Source organism: Bos javanicus, chromosome 8 (genome assembly GCF_032452875.1).
Source record: "Bos javanicus breed banteng chromosome 8, ARS-OSU_banteng_1.0, whole genome shotgun sequence".
Classification (NCBI taxonomy): Eukaryota; Metazoa; Chordata; class Mammalia; order Artiodactyla; family Bovidae; genus Bos; species Bos javanicus.
Window position 1 is genome coordinate 77,379,109 of NC_083875.1, and position 23,642 is coordinate 77,402,750.

The 23,642-nt window shown below is 40.3% G+C and overlaps 1 protein-coding gene across 2 annotated transcripts in view; it reads right to left on the reverse strand.

Annotated features, from left to right (window-relative positions):
• FRMD3 (FERM domain containing 3) overlaps positions 1-23,642 on the reverse strand; it is a 347,210-nt gene that overhangs the window by 282,866 nt on the left and 40,702 nt on the right. The gene's annotated exons all lie outside the window — the stretch shown is intronic.

Here is a 23,642-nt window from a genome sequence, read left to right on the forward strand (position 1 = left end):
TTTTCAGGCTTCCCTGGTGCCACCTACTGGGATTTCCAGTTGTCCACCCCTCCTCCACACACTTTAGACATTCCAAGGTCTGGGTCTTGTCTGGATCTTTTCCTTAAAAGAATCTACATACTGCTTGTCCTTTTCCTCTGAGACTTGAACTCCCAGTGTGAGAAGAGCCATCAGACTCTCATCTCGCCCCATGAGTACATCCTAAAATACTATTTATGCTGCTCTAAGGCTAAGAGTTGAGTCATTGGAAAAGACTCTGATGCTGGGAGGGATTGGAGGCAGGAGGAGAAGGGGACGACAGAGGATGAGATGGCTGGATGGCATCACTGACTCGATGGACGTGAGTCTGAGTGAACTCCGGGAGTTGGTGATGGATAGGGAGGCCTGGCATGCTGCGATTCATGGGGTCGCAAAGAGTCGGACACGACTGAGTGACTGAACTGAACTGAAGACTTAGCCCAATTTTCTTTCCCTGAACCACAGCCCTGCTCATCTTTCCAGGACTGGCTTCCCTTCTTACTTCTATTTCTTATCCCAAAACTACATTCTGGCAAATGAAAACTCCTGTGTCCAAAGACTTATATTTCAATTTAGAACTATGAATTTCTCATGCTTAACAAAAGGTAAAACTATACAGTTCATTCTCTTTACAGCGATGGCTTAGAGAGAACCACCTAACCGTAATATCAATCCCCTAAGGAGGGTTCTAAATCTAGGCCTGTGACTCCCCATATGGGTTTCAGGGGCTCTATGATGCTCTGCAAATGTATGTGGGGAAAATATGTTCGCTTTTCTATAGAGAAAGTCCATATTTTTCATAACATCTCCAAGGGAGTCCTGAGAACATGAAATGAGCCTCAAAATCATTAGTCATTTGGAAAATGCTAATCAAAACCACGATGAGATACCTGTTCACACCCACTGGAGTGGTTATTGATTGAAAAAAAAAAAAAAAAGAAACAGCAGGTGCTGATGAGAATGTAAAGAAATTGGAGATCTAGTGGGAAGTAAACTGGTGCAGCTGCTATAGAAAACAATTTGGTGATCCCTCAAAAAATTAAAATAGAAGTATTATTTGTTGTTGTTGTTCAGTCACTAAGTTGTGTCCGACTCTTGCCTAATATATAAAATGATTATTTTTAAGCATATAATTTTTAACAAACTTTTCCTGTTTCTTGTCCTTTCTTCCTTCTAACTCTATGCCAGGTAGAATGAAGCAGAAAGATGAGGTTGGAGAGTATACATATATTAGATGTTATTTACTGCTAAGGTCCCAGGTTTATGGATACTAATTACATTATTATAAACAAAAAAGAGGGATATCTTCCATGTTCCAATGATGTGAGTGTATCATAAACTAGGGATTATGATTGATCAAATTCTGTGTACCAGAGGCATTTTAAAGAAAAATAAAAATCAAAGGGGGAAAATGGCTTTTCTAGGTATATTGATAAAAAAGGACAATTCTCTAAGAGAAATTCTACTTTCAGCTTTTTAAAATGATTGTTATTTAGAAGACTATCCATACATTGCAAAACCAAATACTAGAATGACACCACTAAAGGAAAATCAGTATATACAAATTCACATTAGTAAGAAATCCAATACAAACTTTTTTACAACGAAAGTACCATCATTTGTTTAAACTCAAATTCCATGTATGAAACATTGGTTTGTCCCAAATTTCCAGGGTATTCACTTCAAGAATAATTCTATGAGATGTTTCAAAGTAATCTAGAAAAGAGGAGTAACAGAGGAGCCTGGTGGGCTGCAGTCCATGGGGTCGCTAAGAGCCGGACACGACTGAGCGACTTCACTTTCACTTCTCACTTTCATGCATTGGAGAAGGAAATGGCAACCCACTCCAGTGTTCTTGCCTGGAGAATCCCAGGGACGGGGAAGCCTGATGGGCTAACCGTCTATGGGGTCGCACAGAGTCGGACATGAATGAAGCGACTTAGCAGCAGCAGCAGTCTAATAAGGAAGGGAAACTCTGAAAGCTCAATAAAATCAAACCTGTTTCTTTTTCCCACAGCACTTTACATGCTAATGAGCCCTGTGATCACCAAGAGGGGTACTGTAAACTTTCCCAGTGGTATTTGATCACAGAACCCTTTGCGCAGACAGCCAATATCCTGACTTGGGAAACGCTGTTGGTGTGTTTTGGGCTTTTTTAATATATTACATATAAAGTAAATTCCTAACAAATCAGACACAAGGCAAAGCAAACAGAAGTGAAGACAGCAGACCACTAGCACTTTTCCAGCCTTTCTTCTTTCGAGGCTCTTCACTGTCTCCAGGACAACTTAACCATTGGTGACAAGGCTTCTGCATGTGTGTATGTGCTCATACTAAGTCATGTCCAACTCTTTGTGACCCCATGGACTGTAGCCCGCCAGGCTTCTCTGTCTATGGATTCTCCAGGCAAGAATACTGGAGTGGATTGCCATTTCCTTCTCCAGGTGATCTTCATGGCCCAGACAGCAAACCCATGTCTCCTGCATTTCCTGCATTGGCAGGCAGCTTCTTTACCATTGAACCACTTGGGAAGCCATAAGGAAGGTTCATTTACAGGAAGTTCCTACCAAGTACACTTTTGGAAGCAGCATCCACCTGTTTGAAAATTTCAAAGGATATTTATTTGCTGGATTCCCCACCAGATGATTTCAACAAAGACTGTAAAGTTTTTTGTGAGTTATTATATGTAACTCACAAAATAACAATGAGCAAAGAGTTTTCTTTTTTAAAGACATAGATGGATACTACAATCTGTCTATGGAGTGGCCAACAGCATCCATTAAGCATTTACTATGTAGAAAGCCCGAAAGAGGGTTGATGGAATATTCCAAGAAAAATCAGACTCCATGCTGAGAAATCTGTATGCAGGTCAAGAAGCAACAGTTAGAACTGGACATGGAACAACAGACTGGTTCCAAATTGAGAAAGGAGTACATCAAGGCTGTATATTGTCACCCTGCTTATTTAACTTATATACAGAGCATATCATAAGAAACACTGGGCTGGAATCAAGCACAAGCTGGAATCAAGATTGCTGGGAGAAATACCAATAACCTCAAATATGCAGATGACACTACCCTTATGGCAGAAAGTGAAGAAGAACTAAAGAGCCTCTTGATGAAAGTGAAGGAGGAGAGTGAACAAGTTGGCTTAAAACTCAACATTCAGAAAACTAAGATCATGGCATCCAGCCCCATCACTTCATGGCAAATAGATGGGGAAACAGTGACAGACTTTATTTTGGGGGGCTCCAAAATCACTGCAGATGGTGATTGCAGCCATGTAATTAAAAGACGCTTGCTCCTTGGAAGAAAAGCTATGAACAACCTAGACAGCATATTAAAAAAGCAGAGACATTACTTTACTAACAAAGGTCCATCTAGTCAAAGCTATGGTTTTTCCAGTAGTCAAGTACAGATGTGGGAGTTGGATATAAAGAAAGCTGAGCACCTAAGAATTGATGCTTTTGAACTGTGATGTTGGAGAAGATTCCTGAGAGTCCCTTGGACTGCAAGGAGATCAAACCAGTCAATCCTAAAGGAAACCAACCCTGAATATTCATTGGAAGGACTGATGCTGAAGCTGAAGCTCCAATACTTTAGCCACCTGATGTGAAGAACTGACTCATTTGAAAAGACCCTGATGCTGGGAAAGATTGAAGGCAGAAGGAGAAGGGGATGAGATAGTTGGATGGCATCACCGACTCAATGGACATGAGTTTGAGTAAACTCTGGGAGTTGGTGATGGACTGGCATGCTGCAGTCCATGGGGTGGCAGAGAGTCGGACACAACTGAGTGACTGAACTGAACTGATGCTGTCAATGATTATAGTTAACACCAAAAACAAAGGTCTACCATAGTATATTCTACTAGGTTTAGGGGATGAAAACAGGTATAAAGTGTGTAGTTACTACTCAGAAAAACAGGACATGTAAACTTCTTAATATTACAACATAAATAATTGGTACATAAATATGATGGGTTGCCCTAGTGGCTCAGATGGTAAAGAATCTGCCTGCAATGCAGGAAACCTGAGTTCGATCCCTGGGTCAGGAAGATCCCCTGGAGAAGGGAATGGCAACCCACTCCAGTATTCTTGCCTGGAGAACTTCATGGACAGATGAGCCTGGTGGTTTATAGTCCACGGGGTCGCAAAGAGTCAGACACAATTGAGCAACTAACACTTTCACTTTTCATAAATATAATAAGTACTCTGTTAGCATGACTATTACCAAAAAGACAAAGACATCAAGTATTGGCAAGGATATGGAGAAAAACAACCCTGGTGAACTGTTGCTAGAAATGTAAACTGGTGCAGCCATTGTGGAAAACAGTATGAAGATTCTTCAAAAAACTAAAATAGAACTACCATAGGATCCAGAAATCCCACTTTGGCATATATATCTGGAATAAATGAAATCAGTATCTTGAAGAGATATCTTCACTCCCATGTTCCGTGCAGCATCATTCACAACAGCCAAGATACGGAAACAGCCTAAGTGTCTATCGACAGATGGAATTTGTGGTACATATATGTATACACAGTGAATACTATTCAGCCTTAAAAAAGAAGGAAATCCTGTCCTCATGGATGAACCTGAAAGACATCATATTAAGTGAAATAAACCAGATACAGAAAGGAAAAAATCTGTCTGATCTCACTTATATACGGAATCTTAAAATAGTCAAAATCATAGACACAGAGAGTACAGTGACGGTTACCAGGGCAGAGAGGTAGGGGAAGTGGGAGATGCCGGTCAGTAGGAAGAAAGTTTCAATTATGTAAGATGATAAGTTCTATAGATTTAATGTACAGCAGGGTATCTACAGTTGATAATACGGCATTTTATACTAAAATTTGCTACGAGAGTAGATCTTGTGTTCTCACAACAAAAATGATAACTATGTGATGTGATAGACATGTAGTAGTCATTTTACAATGTATATATCAAAACACCATTTTTACATTCTTAAATATATACAATTTTTATTTTTAAAAAAAGTATTGTAGAACATTATGAAATAGAAAAGTTTCTGAAGCCAGCAGCTATAGGGATGGACTCTTGGAAATAAGATATCTTGGGCTACAAACCAAAAAGGAAGGAGGATGGAAATTTAATCAGAAGGGAAGAAATAGAGGTACCCCAATTAGGCGGAAGAGCTCATGCAAACCCACAGGCAGGAAGAAGCATAGATGCCACCAGCAAACCAATTTAAGTCAAAGAATCCAACCATGAATGTGGGCCCACTCCCACCTCTGAAAGCCACATGAGCTGTGTTTGTAAGTTTAGGAGATGGCAGAGGAGGCGTGATTCCGGACCAGGAGCTGTTGCAGGGACACCCTGGCATCGCAGGCAGCCCCCTGGTCGTGGCAGCGGCAGCAGCACCTTTGACAGTCTGCTTTGACAGTGTGGTTTTGGAACTGTTCCTGGGAGCTCCACCCTGAATCTGTTTGAATCCATTTACCACTCTGCCATTGAGTCTACACCACTTAATAAACCCTTTTGTGTTTAAGTGAGCTATTATGGATTCTAACGTCTACAACTAAAACCTTGTCTGATGCAAATGTAAACTGTGGCGCAGTATAAAATGACCGGGTGTGAATTTAAAACTATGTTGGGTGTAAAGAATCCAAGTACATGTACTGAGCCGGCACACACCCCTACGGACCATGGGAAATGTGTTTCAGAAAAAGCTTCTGATTATAAAGGCACACAGTAGGCCTTCAGACTCACTACAGAGAATTTATTTTCATCATTGGAAGAGAATATTTCTGGTGAAATTTTGGAGCTTAAGGATAAGTGCTGAAAAGATATTCAACATCACTGATTATTAGAGAAATGCAAATCAAAACTATAATGAGGTATGACCTCACAGTGGACTGAATGGGTATCAGCAAAAAAATCTACAAACAATAAATGCTGGAGAGCATATGGAGAAAAGGGAACCTCTTGCACTGTTGGTACAGCCACTATGGAGAACAATATGGAGGTTCCTTTAAAAACTAGGAATAAAACTATCGTATGACCCAGCAATCCCACTACTAGGCATACACCCTGAGAAAACCATAATTTGAAAAGATATATGTACCCCAGTGTTCATTGCAGCACTATTTACAATAGCCAGGAAATGGAAGAAATCTAAACGGCCATTGACAGATGGATGTATAAAGATGTTGTACAAATACACAAGGGAATATTACTCAACCAAAAAGGGAATGAAACTGGGTCATTTGCAGTGACATGGATGAACCTAGGGTCTGTCATACAGAGTGAAGTCAGAAAAAGGAAAACAAATACTTTATATTAACACATGCATATGGAATCTATAAAAATGGTACTGATGAATCTATCTGTAGGACAGGAATAGAGACAGACATAAAGAATGGGCTTGTGGACACAGTGGGGGAAAGGGAGGGAGGGACAAGTTGAGAGACATATATTATGAGTGCATATTAGCACTGACATATATATATATACACTACCATGTGTAAAATAGATAGCTAGTGAGAATATGCTGCATAGCACAGGGAGCTCAGCTCAGCTCTGTGATGACCTAGAAGGTGGGGTAGGGGTGGAGTGGAAGGGAGGCAATATATGCTTATGTATAGCTGATTCACTTTAATGTACAGCAGAAACCGATACAACATTGTAAAGAAATTGTGCTCCAATTAAAAAAAAAAAAAAAAACTCTTGAAAAAAAAAGGGTAAGTGCTTATTCCTTAGGAGAATATGTTTAAAGTGTTTCTTAACAATTAGTATAAAACTTCCCCCCACAACCCTTTGTATTAATAAATTTCTTTAAAGAGTTTACCTAGATGAAGTGCTCCTTCTCTGTTCCCACACTAGCTATAGGAAGGGACCTGGAGCAAGTAAGCATGTTTTTAAATAATATTCCTTGCCAATACAGAGTATAACATAGGCACTGGAATTTTTCCCAGTCACAGAATCCCCTCAATCAATCATGGGGAAATGTGGCAAAAGAAAAAGGATTCAGTCAAGCATAGACATCTGTATTTTACAAACGTGTTGCCAATTTTCAAAGTAAAAATATCAATGATTAGTCAAGAAAAAGTCTCAGATCTACTGAAAGGGAAATAACTTGGGCTTGGGAAATATTATTTGCACCCTAGTAAAACCAAAGCAGTTGTAAAAAAAGAAACAATATAGAGAAAGGCTCTATCTTCTGACATATATCTAGAGATACAGTCTATTAATTCCACCTCCCAAAAGAAAACATATAATAAAGTCCACTGCTGTGGATACTAAATAAACATATGTCAATGCCTTAGCTTCCTTGTGTTCTGGAGGACTGGTGTAATTCTGTCCCGAGGCTTCAGGCAGAGAAACGAATATCAATGACTAGCTATGTCTGGGCATTCACTAATACATTCTCATCGAGATGACATCAGACACATGAACCTAGATCAGAATTCTGCACAGGGGGCTGGAGAAGATCATTCATAGACAGCCAACCTGAGTTATGCCATTTCCTCACTGGTGTGTAAAATTACATACAGTTATAGTTTATATTTTTGATCTAAAATGTCCTTCTGTAATCTGATGCCGAAAATTAGCTGGTTTGCCCTTACACTAACAACCATCTCATTAAACCACAGAGTAATTCATAAATAAGTTAACAGGAACATGACTAATTTTCCAGTCCCATTTTGATCTTTAGGAGACAAGAGATCTGTAAATAGTGCATTGTGCTTTACTGCCACATAGCACTTAATTACACTAAGCAATTTCATTAAAACCGAGAAAAATAATTTAGAAGTAGTTGAGTTCTTCAGATCATTAAATTCTGAATGAGAGACGTATCATGTCTCACAGCTAAAGCTGGCTTTCCTGTCAAACCCTTGGGGTGCAGTGCAGCCTCACTGATCCTCCGTTTCAGGGACAGATGGGAAATATTCCTTAGTGGTGGTGAAAGGCGCTTAGTCATGTCTTGACTCTTTGTAACTCCATGGGCTGTAGCCCAGCAGGCTCCTCTGTCCATGGGATTCTCCAGGCAAGAATACTGGAGTGGGTTGCCATGCCCTTCTCCAGGGGATCTTCCCAACCCAGGGATCAAACCTAGGTCTCCCGCATTGTAGGCGAATTCTTTACTGTCTGAGCCACCAGGGAAGCCCAGTAGGAAACACTACTTTGCATCTTTAAGAGTTCACTTTTGGGATTCCCACTACCCAGATATGACTCAGGGAAGAGCAAAGAAAGGACAAGCTAGGTGGGGTAGTACAAAGAGAGGGGCTTCCCCAGTGGCTCAGCAGGAAAAGAATCCGCTTGCAATGCAGGAGATGCAGGAGACTCGGGTTCGATACCTGGGTCAGGAAGATCCCCTGGAGGAGGGCATGATAACTCACTCCAGCATTCTTGCCTGGAGAATCTCATGGACAGAGGAGCCTGGCAGACTACTGTCCATGGAGTTGCAAAGAGTTGGACAAGACTGGAGCAACAGAGCACAGCACAGTACAAACAGTGCTGTGCCAGGTGTTACAAAACCTGAATTCCAGCTCTGTACTCAGGCACTAATGTATCATGTTTCTCTCTCTCACACACACATAAGATCTGTAAAAATTAGGTGGATTTAACCAAGAGAATACAAGTTCCCTACATGCTAATAATTCTTAAACACCTTCAACAAATTTGAGGAAAAAAGCTCTTTTGCACACATGTACGCTAAGTCGCTTCAGTCATATCCGACTCTGTGTGACCCCATGGACAGCAGCCCACCAGGTTCCTCTGTCCATGGGATTCTCCAGGCAAGAACACTGGAGTGGGTTAAAGCTCTTTTACCGGATTCTAATATATTAGTGGATATATGGTACAAAGTTCAATGTGTATCATATATATTATATATAACATAAAAAATGTGTGTGTATGTTTTAGTCGCTTGGTCATGTGCAAATCTTTGCAACCCCATAGACTACAGCCCACCAGGCTCCCCTGTCCATGGATTTCCAAGGCAAGATCACTGGAGTGTGTAGCCATTTCCTTTTCCAGGGGAAGATTCTCAAGAAGAGTCCTGACCCAGGGATTGAACCCAGGTCTCCTCCATTGCAGGCAGATTCTTTACCATCTTCCCTTCTACCACCAGGGAAGCTCAATGTAAAACATACTATACTGTATGTATGAGTATATTAATGTATAATCCTACCGCAAAGAATTATTCACATTACTCCCTTGTACAGACAAAATATCTCTGTTGATCAACAGTGAATAACATACATTCACTAAATTCCATGAAGTGAAGTCAAGTCGCTCAGTCGTGTCCAACTTTTTGCGACCCCATGGACTATAGCCTACCAGGCTTCTCCATCCATGGGATTTTCCGGGCAAGAGAACTGGAGTGGGTTGCCATTTCCTTCTCCAGGGGATCTTCCTGACCCAGGGATTGAACCCCGGTATCTCACATAGCGGGCAGACGCTTTACCCTCTGAGCCACTAGGGAAGCATATAGAGATGCAGCGGTGGGATACAGAGACACAATTTTGAAGCTGAGACCAAAGGGGCTATAAAAACATACTCTGCCGACTTATAATGCTGATAGCTCACCAAGGCAGACCAACACTGAGCATCTCTTCTAGGCTGTACACTTTACAATAGCCTAAAGTTTTGCCCATCATCAGGGCCTCCAGAGTCCCTGGCAAACTACATTTGGCAGCCAGCAGACGGCAGGGAAAAGAATGCACTTTCTCAAACATGGCAGTTCAAGGGTGCTTGCCAGTCAAGTGATCAAACCCTTCCCCAGCTCATCTTCAGCTTATGTATTCTACCAGGTGAGCCCACCTGTTTCCACTGGCCCATGAATCTATGTCTAAGTCATTAAAACCTATAACATAATGGGACTTATTCTATGCCTTTGTTTAAAGGAACATTAGTTAATGTCTCCATTCACACACACACACCCCCCACTAAGTCCTTTGATAGCAATCACTGAATATTCAGCACTATGCCTAAATTTGAAGTAAACTCTTGCATTAACAAAGACATCTTGAATCAACATGATGCCATAGACTGATTATGAATATCCTTCCAAGCACCACTGTAAGCATGTTTTGTCTAAGCATTTGGTTAGCAGGGATCCTTTCCACACTGCTTGCACTGCAAACAGCATTACTTCCCATCTAACCCCTGCCATTCATCTTGTTTGACATGCTGTTGTTTTCAGCAGAGCAAGAAGAGAATATTAATGGTGTCACCCAAGTTATTATCAACAGAAAGTAAAATTTATGCCAGTGGGGAAAATGCCATTAGTAGTGGATTATGAAAGGTCACCAAAAAGCCACCGTTCCAAATGAATCAAACAGGTTTTGTCAAAAGCACTTCTAATTATTCCTAAGCACCAAGACTTTACCGCCTCCCTCTCCTCCCCACTCCAAAAAGCCGATCTCAGTGGAATAAGAGATAAAGACCATCTGTATATTTCTCTCTACTTGCAAGAAACTGAATTTTAATACAAACCACCTCATCTCAGAAATCTGCTGAAAGGCCTCTGAAGACATAGATGGGATGTAATAACAGATCTCCAGGACACTGCTGGAGTTGGTGAACTTCCAACACCACAATAGAGGCTCTCAACAAATGAATTGAATGCAGCAAATATTTTCTAAGCCCTCCCTACATGGCAGTCCTGGTCTGCAGACTGGGAAATGCAGACATACTAGAAGAGTCCTTGATGAGAGAGAGAGTTAACCACAAATCATTCTGTATAAGGAACTAGCACAGAAAACGGAATGATTAAATGTATCAGGAGAGTATGAAGAGACTTTCCCGGGCTGACTACACATTGGGCACTTTTGGACATGAATAGAGTTGAAGTTTGGGGTGAATGAAGTCACTCAGTCATGTCCGACTCTTTGCGACTCCATGAACTGTAGCCTCACAAGCTCCTCCGTCCATGGGATTTTCCAGGCAAGAGTATTGGAATGGGTAAACTCAAGGATCTAGCACCCCAAGAATTATTTTTAAAATTTCACCAAAGTGTCTTCACCACCAGAAACTTACCATGGTTTAACCGCCCATCACAGCAAGGAAAGGCTGGTCAAAATGAATTTTGTCTCAATTTCCCATCAAGAACAAATTTGGTTTTAGCCAGAACAGCAACAGAGCCCAAGCTATTAACTCTCACAGGTTTTCCTATAGCATCAGTAGTCCTACATCTGACTCCATTAAAATATATACTGCTTTTATCTCTTTTGTAAAGAAGCACCCTGAACCACTGAGGTTTTTTCCCTAGAATTCTATTATAGTTACATAACCTACATACAAGGAAATAATTGGCATCAAGGATGCACAAACATCTCGGTAATATGCTCTCCTTCAACTCAGCTGCAGAAAGAACATACCAATGCACAAAAAGGAAAGAGGAAATAAAAATGTTGTTGTTTGGAGCCCCTCTGAAACACTTTACTCTGCATTTAGTCCTAAGCTAACATGAATTTCACGCAGCTCCACTGAAACTTAGCCATCCTTCAATGCAAATTTAGTCCTGGATGCAACTGCAACCCACAGAGGAATTGATCAACAGTGAAAAGAAATATTCCATTGCTTAATCCTATGGATTAGAACACAAGGGATTACACAAGAAGATAAATAGCCAATGAAGCCATAAGTAGAATATCTACAATTTAGAAAAGGGGAATTATGTTTGAAAAAAAAAATTGGTCACAATACTTCCACTCTCCTGATATCTGAATCATTCTCCTCACTTCATTTCACACTCACAACTCACTTTCTCCATGAAGGCCTCTCCAGCTACCCACACAAGTTCTACCCACTCAATAGTGAGGTTTTTAAGGCAGGCAGACACCATGTCTCCTTCATTGAAAAATCTCCTTCCCACTCACAAAACCCAAGGCTGGACCATCAGCATGGTCCCCCCATGTAATGGTCCCCCATTAAATGGTTGACAAAGTAAAAAATAGGAACAGGAAATAATTTAGGCATTTTCCATGCTGCATAATGAAGAAGATCCTACAAGGAAAATGGGGGAAAGAAATTAAAAGTGAATAAATTGTGAAACTGTCAGAAGTCTCCCATTTCCCCCTTCAGCAGAAGCTCACTCCCACAGACATGTGTGTGAGGGTGTGTTTCATAAATGACAGGAGGAAAAGAGGATATTCTTTATTCTGCTCAGGTCTCCAGCCATCTCAACAGCCCTGTCAAGTGGCCCTGGTATGACCTGTGGCAGAAGCCTGCAAGATCTCATATTAGGTAAGCAGAGGTGGAAAGAAAGAGAAGTTCCAACCACTGTACTACGGGGCCTGGGCGCCATGTTTTAGGACCGGTTGAGAGTTGGGCATTTAGAATAACAAACTAATACAAGCTCATCATGAAACTCAGCAGAGCCACCTGGACTGTCTGGTGCCCACAGTCAAAGGTACCATTTCCCTTTTGTCTCAGACATTAGCTCTACACAGTGCATTGACTTCACCATCTTCAAATGCAAATTTAGTCATTCAACATGAGATTTTAAAAAAACTGGTCTTATATACAGCTGTACTGAACTCACTACTTTTAAAAACTGTTATTTTCGATTCAACCTCAAGTAGCTGAGAAAAAATGTACACAATACTGCTAAAAATAATAATATGTTAAAATAATAATACTCTTAAAAATGCCTTCAGGTAAAAAATTCACTAATGAAAATCTCAATAAATGTAACAACCAAGTCCAGTCAACATAAGAGAAACAATATTCAGCCTTCCCAGGTCACACACCCCCAGGGGCAGATCACTGAAATCTCAAAGACAAGAGGACAGCCAAACACTGTTCCAATCCCAATAAATATGATTTGTGTTTCCTGACCTTCTTGCCTTCAATCCCCCCACTCTCAGTTCAATTTAGTCCCTCAGTCAGTGTCCAACCCTAAAACACACTGAACACCCAATCTCTTTTTATTTTCTATCACCTGGCTTTTTATCTGCTAATTGTGCCTTTTCCCCACAGTCTTTACAGGAACTTCCCCTGCAGTTTGCTCATCCCAGAAGCAGAAACAACCGCAAATCTGTCAAAAACACTAGACCATTAGCGGCAGAGTAGGTCCCAAAGACGGACACTCCTGGGAAATGCTGCAATGGAAAAACAACAGGGCCTTTTTTGAACTTCCTTTTGCAGTTCTGCACTCCATAATGGAATTAACTTTTCATCTATTTGGCACAACTGGGATTTGGAGAATGAGGAGATGCAGATGCTAGAACACCAAAATCCTTCAAAAAATGCCTTTTGTGAGCTTTCTATAATTTGCAGACTTATAGACTAATTAACCAGTTTGTGAAAGATCCAACTTGTTAACACACCTCTCTCTCCCTCTCCCCCCGCCCCCTCTCTCACACACACACACACACAGTTCCTGTTGTTGCCCAAAGCAACCATTTAGAAAGCAAGCATAATAAAGTGGGGGGAAATGCATGGAAAGTAAATAACTACACTCCAGTAGAGCCCAAAGTCTGTCCCAAGCTCATCATTTCACGAGATGCTTCAGTTTTAAAAATGATGACTTTGACAACCATCCATGTATATTTATTTCACTCTTGGAGAATCCCAGGAAGCACTAGGACACTGAAGGTTCTGTGAAGTTCTGTCATTTTTCAAGAGGTTTATCTAAACTAGCATATCCCATGAAACCCCTTTTTTAGTGGAATACCTAGAGTATTTCAGGAAGTATCACTGCACTTAATTTGTATCCTCTTAGCTACATCAATTAGAACATCTGACTGCAGGAACTTGAGATAAAAAGAAACAGTAATTAGTTTGCTGTTCCACCAGGGGTAAGAGGGGAGGGTTTTGATAACAAATTGAACTCTGATCAAGAAAAGATCATAAACGTGATTGGAGACAAAAAGGTGATGCTTGCTGGATTTCCTGACTCTCTGGACTCAATGTTCTCTGCCAGAGCCCTGGGAAGGACAGGCATACTGAGGAGCTTTGTCCAGTAACCGCCGCCCCCCCCCCCGCCCCGAAACACACACACACTCACCCACCCATCTTGGAGAAAGATACCACATGCTGAAGGGCACCAACCAGGACTCCGGGTCTGTGATGAGTCATCAGGGGTCACCTGTCTGGAAGATTCTGCCACATCAGCAACACCAAAAGCTTCAGTCGATCCATGTCCTTCCACACAAACCCTTGTGGGACCAGCACAATGGAAAATGGGAAGGTCAGCCAAGAAAACCCTTTTGGAGGCTCACCCCAACCACTGTAGGAGAGCGATTACATTACAGTCTGTCAGGAAGTGGTATTTTGAGCTCTCGTCTACTTAACTGGGTATGGTTGCCAGGAAAAGTTATCCTCCCCAAAGCAAACTGACATGTGCATGTGACACCAAATTCAGGATGGCAGTAATGCCAGAGAGGGAAGAAAAGGGACAGGGACCAGCGTCCATGGGGTGGGGCTCACATATTTGTTAATCCTTTTTAAATATATTTGTTAACATGCTGCTTCTGAAACTGGATGGCAGTTGATGCTGTCAGTTAATACCTACTCTTGTATGTAATTGTGAAATACATAATTTTAATTATAAAATGTATATGTATCACAGCTTGGGCCCAAGGGGAAAAGTCCCATATGTATTAAGAGTAAATCAAAACATCCTGTCATTCTCTTAGGTCATTGCAGGGCAATCTTGCCCTGATTAATTAATGTCCTAAATGGAAGGTGATTTGATTGAAATATCTTTCTTCTGAAACTGAAAAGTGACACGCTGAGAGAGTTCAACAAAGACAGCAACCACACCGTAAGTCCCGGTTAATACGGGAGCACTTCAGAGGGGACATGATAATAAAGCACCTGCAACCCACCCACTAAGAAATCTTGTCTCTGGGCCTTGCCTGGTTGCCCAGTGGTTAACCATCTGCCTGCCCATGCAGGGAATGCAGGTTGAATCCCTGATGGGGAAACTAAGATCCCACATGCTGCGGAGCAACTAAACCCACGTGCTGCAACTACAGAGTCCACACAGCACAACCAGAGAGCACCCTGTGCACCACAACACAAGATCCTGCATGCCACAACTAAGATCAGACACAGCCAAGTAAATTAATTAAATAATCTTTTTTTCAAAAAATCTCGTCTCATTGGGCTGTAAACATGGTATGGGATTTGGCTTGGTTTCTCCCTGCAAAGTGGCCCCAAATGTGCCTCAACAAACTCCACTTTCCTACTGAAAGATGTCTACACTCCATAACTTTCTGGTCACTCAAAGATGTTAGAACAGGTGTGGATGGGTATTTACGACTCAGTCCTACACCTTAAGCTCAGAGTCAAAGCTGGTGACTCCAGCAGTACAGCGTAGAAGGCTTCCTTCCATCTCCCTTTGTTCTGACTCCTCCAGAAGTAAAATATTTTTAGGTCATGGATATTCAGAAAAATCACATCAAGTTTTTCCATGGGTATTTTTCTTATAAGATTAGAATGTGAATGTGCATTATACCCCTGGACCTCACACTAGTTTAAAATAAAAAGGCAACATCGAAAGAAGTGGTTCAGGAAAATCTGGGATGTTTCTCCACTGGCCCCTTTGTCATACTCTTCCCTGGAAACCTACCCAGGGAAGCAGCTCTTTCTGCCATCTTGACAGGTTTTGCTTTCTTTCACAAAAACTATTTTCTTTATGGGTTCCCCTGATAGCTCAGCTGGTAAAGAATCCGCCTGCAATGCAGGAGACCCTGGTTTGATTCCTGGGTCAGGAAGATCCCCTGGAGAAGGCAACAGCTACCCACTCCAGTATTCTTGCCTGGAGAATTCCATGAACTATATTAATGCATAATCCTTTTGGAATTTTTCAAATAGTTAACATCTATCAAAATTGTGATATGTTTACACCTGCCTTTTTTCTATGTATATATATGATATTTTGAGTGTGCATGTATATTTACATTCTCCAAGCCAGGCTTCAGCAATACGTGAACCGTGACCTTCCAGATGTTCAAGCTGGTTTTAGAAAAGGCAGAGGAACCAGAGATCAAATTCCCAACATCCACTGGATCATTGAAAAGCAAGAGAGTTCCAGAAAAATATCTATTTCTGCTTTATTGACTATGCCAAAGCCTTTGACTGTGTGGATCACAATAAACTGTGGAAAATTCTGAAAGAGATGGGAATAACCAGACCACCTAACCTGCCTGCTGAGAAACCTGTATGCAGGTCAGGAAGCAACAGTTAGAACTGGACATGGGACAACAGACTGGTTCCAAATAGGAAAAGGAGTATATCAAGGCTGTATATTGTCACCCTGCTTATTTAACTTATATACAGAGTACATCATGAGAAATGCTGGGCTAGATGAAGCACAAGCTGGAATCAAGATTGCTGGGAGAAATATCAATAACCTCAGATATGCAGATATGCACCCTTATGGCAGAAAGTGAAGAGGAACTAAAAAGCCTCTTGATGAAAGTGAAAGAGGAGAGTGAACAAGTTGGCTTAAAACTCAACATTCAGAAAACTAAGATCATGGCATCTGGTCCCATCACTTCATGGCAAATAGATGGGGAAACAGTGGATGACTTTATTTGGGGGGCTCCAAAATCACTGCAGATGGTGGCTGCAGCCATGAAATTAAAAGATGCTTGCTCCTTGGAAGGAAAGTTACGACCAACCTAGATAGCATATTCAAAAGCAGAGCCATTACTTTGTCAACAAAGGTCCATCTAGTCAAGGCTATGGTTTTTCCAGTGGTCATGTATGGATGTGAGAGTTGGATTATAAAGAAAGGGGAGTGCCAAAGAATTGATGCTTTTGAACTATGGTGTTGGAGAAAACTCTTGAGAGTCCCTTGGACTGCAAGGAGATCCAACCAGTCCATCCTAAAGGAGATCAATCCTGGGTGTTCATTGGAAGGACTGATGCTGAAGCTGAAACTCCAATACTTTGGCCACCTTATGTGAAGAGCTGACTCATTTGAAAAGATCCTGATGCTGGGAAAGATTGAGGGCAGGAGGAGAAGAGTATGACAGAGGATGAGATGGTTGGATGGCATCACTGATTCAATGGACACGGGTTTGAGTGAACTCTGGGAGTTGGTGATGGACAGGGAGGTCTGGCATGCTGCAGTTCATGGGGTCGCAAAGAGTAAGACATGACTGAGCAACTGAACTGAACTGTATATGTATGTGATTTTTTTCTATAAAACTGCATAATTCTATAAGCACAGTTGAATATCCTACTTTAATTTAAAAGATCACTGATATTTCCAGTATCCTTCATTACACCTGGAAAAAATACTTTACCAGGTGTACAATATTCCATCACATGAACATTTCATAATTTATTTAACCTTCCTTCCTCCTATTGTTTTCAATTGTTTACTTAAATTATGCTGTGAAACATCTCTCTACATGCATCTTTGTCCTTATTTCACTGTCTTTATCTGAGTCCAGTGTAAAGGGACTCAGATGAGATGAGGACAGATGAGGAGGACTCAGCCAAGGGGATGCAGAAGTAGAGACCCAGAGATACAAGGAAATCAAGGTGGAGGGAAAGGGTCCTGGGAGCCAAGTGACAACAAGTCTCCAGGAAGAGATAGCCATCTGTGTCAACGTCAGCCCATAGGTCAAGTAAGATGAGATCCGAGAACCAGCTGCTGAATTAAATTAAGCAAAAGCCATTGATCCCCTTGATAAGAGGAGAAAAACCTACCTGGAGTGGGCAAAGGAAGCATGCTGCTGCTTCTGCTGCTGCTGCTGCTAGGTCGCTTCAGTCGTGTCCGACTCTGTGCGACCCCATAGACGGAAGCCCACCAGATTCCCCCATCCCTGGGATTCTCCAGGCAAGAACACTGGAGTGGGTTGCGTGGGAGGAGAGAAATATCCTTTCAAGGTAGTAATTGGGGAAGACACGGGGTCAAGAGAGGGTGTTAGACTGATGGTAAATATAAGAAAATAGAAAGAATGTAGCTCTCAGTTAAGATGGAATTATTAGATATTATTTCAAATTGCCAAAAACACCAATGGTACACACATTTAAATTTACCTTATAAACCTTCTGCAGGACATAGAAAATGTTCCATGTCTGAAAGTATATGTATCTAGTGATTTGTAGAGTGAGCAACTTTTCTGTAACAAAATTCATGGTGAATGGACTTAGTATTTACTTTTTTTAAAAGCCGATTTGAAAATAGTAATTTTTTTTGTCGTCACCATAAGCAAATAGAGAGATGAGCACAGCCAACTAAAGGTGAGGTCAAACAAATGACTACATTAAAAATGTCAGTGCTGCTGATCATTTATTATATTAACCACTTATTAGTATAACCAAAAATGTTCTGCTTTGATAAAGGCTACGAATGAAATGTAAATGCTTGAATTCTGACAAGCATGTTTGCATATCTCAAGCTTACAGGGCATAATTCAGCCAATAAATCCATAAACTAGTACTTTAAAAGCAGTGACCTTCTTACATTGGAACAATGAATTAATTTACACTATGTCCCCCAAATATGATGCAGGTTCCACACTGAGTACTTGAAATAATTAAAAGTGGTATACAAAACTTTTTAATGATAAAATCACAATTTCACAGCATGAAATTTCCCATTTCAATAAGTTGGTTTGTGTAATGAAAGAAAAACATTAAACAAATAACTGTACAAATTATGAGACCATGCAAAAATTGTGAAAATTGCAGAGTAATGACTGAAGTTTGAGAAACTGATTAAATACAACCCAATTTATTTTGTCATTAACCTTATTTATGTACAAATAATCCTGTTTTCAACCCAACAAGAATTCAACCTCCCATTCCTAGACAAACTTGGTTACTTGAAAATAAACTAAGCAGAGTTCCCAGACTATCCCAATGTTAGAATCATCAAGGAGTGCTTATTAAATATCATACATTAATGCATATATATGGAAGCCAGGAAAATGGTACTAATTAACATAGTTGTAGGGCAGCAGTAGATGCAGACATAGAGAGCAGAAGAGCGGGCACAGTGGAGGAAGGAGAAGGTGAGACAAACTGAGAAAGGAGCATTGAAGCATACATCACCATATGTAAAGTAGACATCCAGTGGAAATTCACTGTGTGACGCAGCGAGCTCAACTTGGTGCTCTGCAACAACCCAGAAGAGTGGGATGAGGTGGGAGGTGGGAGGGGACATATGTATACCTATGGCTGCTTCACACTGTGATACAGCAGAAACCAATGCAACATTGTAAAGCAATTATCCTCTAATTTAAAATAAATAACATTTTAAGAGGAAAAAAAAGAAGTGCTTGTTAATTGCTAATTATTAGAGAAATGCAGATCAAAATTGCAGTGAGGTATCAACTCACACCAGTCAGAATGCCCATCCTGAAAATGTATACAAATAACAAATGCTAATGAAGATACGGGCAAAAGGGACCCTCCTACACTGTTGGTAGGATTATGAATTGGTGCAGCCACTAAGGAGAACAGTATGGAGGTTCCTTAAAAAACTAAAAATAGGGCTATCATATGATCCAGCAATTCCACTCCTGGGTATATATCTGGAAAATAAATGAAAACGCCAATTCAAAATGACACATGCACCTCAATGTTCATAGCAGCACAATTTACAATAACCAAGGCATGGAAGTAACTCAAGTGCCCATCAACAGATGATTGGCTTAAGATGTGATATGGGAGAAAGAGATTTAGGAAAAACAGTGATTTCTCCATGTTTGCCACTTTAAAGCTGGCTGTTATGAATGAAGAATGCATTTCACCAGGATATGTAGTACACTTGGTTTTGCAAAGCTAAAAATAAACAAAACAAATCGCAGCATGCTTCTAAAATTTTATAGTAATGCCCAACTTCAGTACAAGCTTGAGGAAATTATGTATGATACTCTTTCCATTTGTATTTTAAAGTGTAAGTCACTCAGTCACGTCCAACTCTTTGTGACATCGTGGACTGTAGCCTGCCAGGCTCCTCTGTCCATAGAATTCTCCAGGCAAGAATATTGGAGTGGGTTGCCAATCGACATCCCAAAAGAGGTGAACTAAAACTGCTCAAATGGATAATGAAATTATCATAATGTTCTTTTAAATCTATGAATGCCTGTGCCCAAAGGATCTTAAGGTGAATTAGCATTGTAACACCAAATGTTAAAAAAGTAACAGAAGTCAAATTTACATCAACAGAGTATCCCAGTGAATTCCAAACTGGAACAAAAGCCTAGAGATAAAATATTTTGCACAACCTCCCAAATTATATCTAAGGGAATTAATGTAAATAGTTGAAAATTCCAAAATCATTCTAAACTGTTGGAATTTTTTAAATGCAGAGGATTTGTTAATTGCTTAACAAATTCGCAACTTAACAGTTTCGCAACTTACCAAATATCTCTGGGCTCCTCCACACTTCACAGCCCCTTGCACAGTCAAGGCCACGGTCAAGCACTGGCCCCTGGCGTGTGAGCAAAAGGGATTGTGTCCCTTTTGGGTCTAAACACTTAAGAGCTGGTGTGTGCCACCATTCACACTCTTTTTCTCTCCTGCATGGAACTTGGTGGCTTCAATGATGAAAGAGCAAGATGGCAACAGCCAGGATCACAGAGTTACTGCATGAGGGACAAAGGCTCTAAACAGCTGCCCAATGACATTAGATTTGGAAAGAGCAAGACCTGAGCCTTTGTGATATTAAGTCCCTGAGATTTCAGGCTGAACCTGTTGTTATCACAGCATACCCTAGCCAGTCCTGACTAATACACTTCCCAGTCACCTGACTTCTCTGGTTTCCAAATCAGAAATTTTCAGAGCAAAGGGAATTCATTCCATAGCTCTGCTCAGTCCCATCCATCACTGACGCTAGACCTCTTAACAGTGTACTTACTCTCTGTGGTTCTTGTTATACATGGGACTCGGAAGCTCAGCATTGTCTGGCTCTTTATCCCAGCCCACAGAGGACATCAAGGGAAACACTGAAGCCTCATGTTCCTAAAACTTCCTGTGTATCATTTACAAACTTCTTAAGAACTATCTGGGGCCAGACTTGACGACTTGACACAGAAAATCACATCAAGAAACAAATTTTTAAGTAAGCATCTCAAATTTCATAGTTAAAGTTAATAGGCCAAAAGGTTTCCAAATTTAGTTTATTTCTACCTCCTATAAAATATCTGTGAATTTGCCAAAGGAAAGAGTTAGCACTGAACAAGCAATCTATGTCTTCCCCTATATTTCTCAGCCATTAAGCACATAGGACCATATAATTTACATTTAAATTAATTAAAAATGAAAAATACAGTTCCTCAGTTGCACTAGCTGCATTTCAAATGTTTAATAGACATATGTGGCAAGTGGCTACCATAGTAGACAGTGCAGAAAATTTTCATCATCCGGGAAGTTTTATTGGACAGTGCTGGCCTAGAATACCCTAGATAATTATATATATATATATATATATATATATATATATATATATATATGGATATAGTAGTTCTTTAGTCTCTAAGTCATGTCCAACTCTTTTGTGACCCCATGGATGACAGTTTGCCAGGCTCCTCTGTCTATGGGATTTCCCAAGCAAGAATACTCAAACTGGTTGCCATTTCCTTCTTCAGGGGATCTTCCTGACCTAGGGAGCATACCCAAGTCTCCTATATTGGCAGGTGAATTCTTTACCACTGAGCCACCAGGAAGCATATATATATATATATATGTTTATTAAATATAATACACATATGCACACATGTATTTTATATGAACAATACACACATATGTTTATAAGAGCAAAAGAAGTATATTTTCTACACAAGAACAGCTCTAAGACTCCTAGCACCCTCTCCCATTAGTATTATAATTATTATTAATGAGATAAAACTGAGAAAAGCAAAACTTTGGAGAAATAGCTCTGAGATTTTTTTAGAAGGGCTTTAAAAAAGATTTTTGAGATGGGGCATGATGTTCAAAGTGTATGTTACCCCTAGCATGGGAATATCCTGTTGATTTTCTGGATCTTTGGTTTTTACCACCAAGAAGCAAAAATCCTGAAATAGGCAGAGTTGGTGAGCTGACAATCATGACTATTACTGACACTGACCTCCATCAGGCACCAGAGAAAACTAAAGCCAGGAAATTCCAAGAGACCATCTACATAAACACAAACTCTATGAGGTACTGTCCAAAATGACACCAAAGATACCTCCAGCAAAATGCTTTTCCCCTGCAGGCAAATCAGCTGCAAACTCACTGCACTGACAGTAAGCTGAAAAGCCCAACAGGACCAGCTCTCTAAAACTGAGGATCAGTAAAGGATGTGCTGCAAGGGGAAAAAAATTCAGTATGAATGGTGGAGCGGGTGAGAGGGCCTCTGAGAGTGCTCATCGGTTCTGACACCTGACTGAAACTAGCTACATTAATGAATACAAATGATGATGAAGAAAACTATTTTTGAATCATGCAGGACTCGGAATGCATTAATATGTCACAGCTTTCCACTCCTGCCTATCTCTGCAGGGCATTTGTGAGGCTCCGGTGCCTAGGCTGCTCTGTTAAAAAATAAATTATCCTAAATTCAGATGGCCAACAGGCACATGAAAAGATGCTCAACATAGCTAATCATCAGGGAAATGCAAATGAAAACTACAATGAGCTATCACCTCACTTCTGTCAGAATGGCTAGCATCAAAAAGAACACAAATAACAAATGCTGGTGAGGATGTGGACAAAAAAGAATCCTCATACACTGTTGGTGGGAATGTAAACTGGTGCAGCCACAGTGGAAAACTGTCTGGAGGTTTCTTAAGAAATTAAAAATAGAACTACATATGATCCAGCAATTCTACTCCTGGGTATATATATAAAAAAAAAACAACCCTAAAACTCTCACTTGAAAAGATACATGACCCCAGTGTTCACTGAAGCACTATTTATAATTGCCAGGATATGTAAGCAACCTAAGTGTTCATCAACAGATGAATAGATAAAGATGTGGTATCCATATCTATATCCAGATATATATATATACATACATATAATGGAATACTGCTGAGCAATAAAAAGAATGAAATTTTGCCATTTGCAACACCATGGTTTGAATTGGAGGGTATTATGCTAATGAAATGTCAGACAGAGAAAGATAAATACTATATGATACCACTTCATACGTAGACTCTAAAAAATACAACAAACGAGTGAATAGCACAAAAAAGAAGCAGGTTCATATAGAGAACAAACTAGTGGTTATCACTGGAGAGAGGGAAGGGAAAAAGGCAATCAAGGGGAGGGAAATTAAAAGGTATAAGCTATTATGTCTAAAATAAGTTACAAGGATATACTATACAATAAGAGAATATAGTCAATATTTTATAATAACTATAAATGGAGTATAAACTTTAAAAAGTATGAATCAGTATATTGTATACCTGTAACTTACATAGCTTGTAATGAACTTTACTTCAATTAACATAAATAAATGTCCTACAGTGTGATCTGACTACACACCTATTAGGTAGCTAAAATCCGAAATGCTCACACCACCAAATGTTGGTGGGGATGTGGAGCAACAGAAACTCTCATTTACTGTTGGTGGAAATATAAAATATTATGGTTACTTTGGCAGAATCTACAGCCTAAACATAATCTCACAAAATGATCCAGCACTGTGTTCCTTAGTATTCACTTAAGTTTAAAACTTATATTCACATAACC